This window comes from Cryptotermes secundus, unplaced genomic scaffold, assembly GCF_002891405.2.
Source record: "Cryptotermes secundus unplaced genomic scaffold, Csec_1.0 scaffold545, whole genome shotgun sequence".
Classification (NCBI taxonomy): Eukaryota; Metazoa; Arthropoda; class Insecta; order Blattodea; family Kalotermitidae; genus Cryptotermes; species Cryptotermes secundus.
In genome coordinates, this window is record NW_019737089.1 from 1,238,577 (window position 1) to 1,242,525 (window position 3,949).

The window sequence follows — 3,949 nt, forward strand, 5'->3', positions numbered from 1 at the left end:
TGTTATATCAATTTTGATCCCGAAACTATTAGCAAATGGAAGTATTGGGGGTACAATGTCTCCGTACGTTCATGAGATGGGCGTGTCAGGCACCGCACTCGTGGTAGGTAAATGTTCATGATTACTGTCTTGTGGATCATTGCCTATCACTGTATTATTGTCACTATCAACTTAATCCAATTCAGGAATCATTATTTCATCGCCACTATCATCATCAGAAAAAATCTCGTTCACAACATTTTCCAGCTGGTCTGTAGGAAAACGAAGACACTTGCTGCAAGAAGCTATGGTGAAACTGAATGAATGTGAAATATTTTCTGACCTTTACCTTCTCAGAGGGTTCTGACAGTAATATAGACCCCCACAAAGTTTACAAGGGTTCTTTACAAACATGCACAAAAACTATCATAAATATGTCTTTGGTTGATGAGTGCCAAGAGAGCAAAGAAGGGACGAGATTGTCAAAGCGTTAAAACATGCCAACGCCAGGGAACGGCTGGCATTGTCCAGGCGTTAAAACACGCCCGCGCCAGTCAAAGAGTTAAACATCATCTTTCTGCTGAACATTTTCCTGACAATGAAGCTGTAGAAAGGGAAGTCACCACCTGGTTCCGACAGCAGCCCAGAGAATTTTATGCTGCAGGTTTTCAGGGGCTAGTGAAACGATGGGACAATTGCCTCAATGTAGAGGGAGATTATGTTGAGAAATAAAAGCATTTTTCAAATCAGTACTCTTAATCCATTTGTAACTTACTCATTGACTTACCCTCATAATATCTATATATATATTTCTTTTATATGAACCATGCTGTTCCTATACCAACAAACAGTGCAGTCTAATGCATTCCTTAGAGTCTTAGTGGAGCAGTCTTGCGTAGTATGGATTGCATCTGGAAGACCTGCAGCTTCCTTCAGGACCTTTTGTGGCTTAAAACACTACCATATACTAAATACATAATACAAAATGTGTGTTCATATACCCTTCAAAAAGTAATATGAGCTATAAAACTGTAGGTTTGGTCCTAGCACCAGAGTCCATAATCCATCCATGAACCTGTCGGGGCTTATGTGTCAATCCTATATAGTGAGTTGAAGTGAATTGGAAGTGTTCTATGAGCAATAGTGTGGCAGTAGTTTATTACACAACTGGAGAGAACAGCCAGGGGGTCTTGCTTGCATGCATTGCTGACTTTTTCTACTTAAACAGACCTTCATGACTGATTACTGTAAAAAGTGACATTCATCTTATATTTTATAAGAACTGCTGGAAGTGACTTTCCTTCTGCCTTCAAGAATGCCTCACAATGCACAGAAAAGTTTTTGTGACACCCAGTTTTTACCAATTCACAAGAAGGGCGATAAAACTGACTAGTAATTATCAGGGGATATCACTGCTATGAACTTCATACAAAATTTTATCCATTATCCTTCTCTCAATGATAGTTCATACATAAGTAAAATTATTGGGGATAATCAGTGTGGGTTTTGATGTAATAGGTCAACTACTGATCAGATTTTTTTTGCATCCATCAGATGTAAAAAAGGGTAAAGTTATCACTGTACTTAACTAATTAACCCCTTCACTGCTAGTAAGCTGAGTAACTCTTAGTACCCTCTGTGCTGAATTATTTTTGAATAAATCTTTCGTAAATAATTTAAGTGCAAAATATGAAAATATGTGATAAAATGTAACTCATCTTACTTCAGACATGGAACAGGCAGCAGAATTTAGCAAAAATGTTGAATTATGCAATATTTTTCACAAGGAAAAGTCCATTTAAATCAGGGTTGTCCAAGATGGCCAAAAAAGTATGTAATTCACTATCCTAGTCTTATCACTGTCACATGTTGACCAAAGTCCACAACTTTATTTAAAACTATTATAGAAAGCACCGCGCACTATACAAAGCCATTTTTACTAGCCCTGTGAAATACCCATGTCACATGACCATGGAGTGCATGCCTCGCTGTGCAGATGCAACCTTTTACATTTCTTAGGCTAGAGGGCAGAAGAATGCAGCCATTGAAATGAATGATGCTTTATTACATTCCCAACAGATGACTATGCACCCGCCAAGTTTGAATGAGATTGGTGCAAAGAAACCTGAGATTTGAAACTCTAAAATCGCAATATGGCTTTTGTCGATCGCAGCAAGGACGCCATGTTTTTCAGAGATCGACATATGTCGACCACAGCAGTGTAAGGGTTAAGCACTGTGCCATGAAGGCATATGGGGGAATGGATATATAGATCCACATTTTCTTGACCTTGACACTAGTTGGAGGTGAGTAGTCAGCTTTACACCAGGTGAAGGAGCCCCCAGTACCCATTGGATAGGAGGCTGGGCGAGCCCCAGAGCAGGTCTGAACAGCATGGAGAAGAGAAAATTTGTGACCCTACTGGGACTCAATCTCCAACTCCTCTGTCATCCTGGCCGTAGCCAGTCATGATACCAACTGAGCTACCACAGCTCTTGCATCTATTAGATACTGGAGAAAGAATGGGAGTGCAGTGAGCCAGTACGTCAGCTATTCATAGGCTGCAAGAAGGCCTGCTTTTATGATTCATTTAGGAGGAAAGTATTTCACAATAATCTCACAATTTGCAGTACCAATGAAACTAGTTAGGCCAATTAAAAGGCGATTAAATGAAACATATAGTGAAGTCAATATAGATAAACATTTGTCTGGTAAGTTTCCTAACCAAAAGGGTCTAATACAAGGAGATGCTTTATTGCCATTACTGTTAAACTTTGCTTTAGAATATGCCATTAGGAAGGTCCATGAAGATCAGGTGGGGCTGAAATGAAATGGGGATACCATAAAGAACACAGAAACTGATTCTAGTAAAGAAGTTGATCTAGAAGTAAATGCAGAGAAAACTAAATATAAGTTCCTGTCTCATCACCAGAATGCTGCAAAAAATTATGGCATAAAGACAGCTAACAGATTCAAAATGTGGCGCAATTCAGTTATTTGGGGATGACAGTAATAAATACAAATTTGGTCCAGGAGAAAATTAAGAGAAGGCTGGATTTGAATAATGCTTGCTACCATTCAGTCGAGAACCTTTTGTTTTCTGCTGTCTAAGAATGTAAAAATGAGTGGATACAAAACTTGTAATTTTGCCTGTCATACTGTATGGGTGTGAAACTCGGTCTCTGACATTGAAAGAGTTACATAGGCCGAGGATATTTGAGGAGCGTATATTCGGAAGGAGGAGAGATGAGGTGATAGGAGGTCGGAAAAAACTGCATAATGAGGAGCTTCATAACTTGTACTCTTCATAAAGTATAATTAGAATTATGAAGTTGATGAAATGGGCAGGGCATGTAACATGAATGGGGAGAAAGAGGAATGCATGTAGGATATTGATAGGAAAGAGTCCACTAGGAAGACCAAGATGTAGGTGGGTGGATATTGAAAGTTTCTTGGGGAGACAGGAAGAGGGGTGTGGACTAGATTGATCTGGTTCAGGATATGGACCATTGGAGGGCTATTGTAAACATGGTAAAGAACATTAGGGTTCTATAAAATGCTAGGAAACTATTGAATAGCTGCAGTATTGGCGGCTTCTCAAGAAGAGCTCAGAGTTAATTAGTATACTAATATAAAATCATAATATTGTACACAGTGCAGTTACAGCAGCCACACAGAACTCTTGCCATTTAGTGAGGGCAAATACAAACCCAGCATGTTTGAATTTCCCACTGTTGTCCGAATACCGGAAGTGTTGAAAATTAAATCTGAACTTTTTAATTTGACATTTTAATTTTATTACATTTAAATTAAATTTATTAAATTGACATTTAATTTTAATTTGACGCCTTTCACTGGCGACGATTCGCCTTTGTTCGTCCCGAGACACAGCTTTTTTATTTTAAACTAAATACATTTTAAAGGAAACTGGCCTAGATGTGTGTGCACATGTCTTTAATTTTGGTAGGTA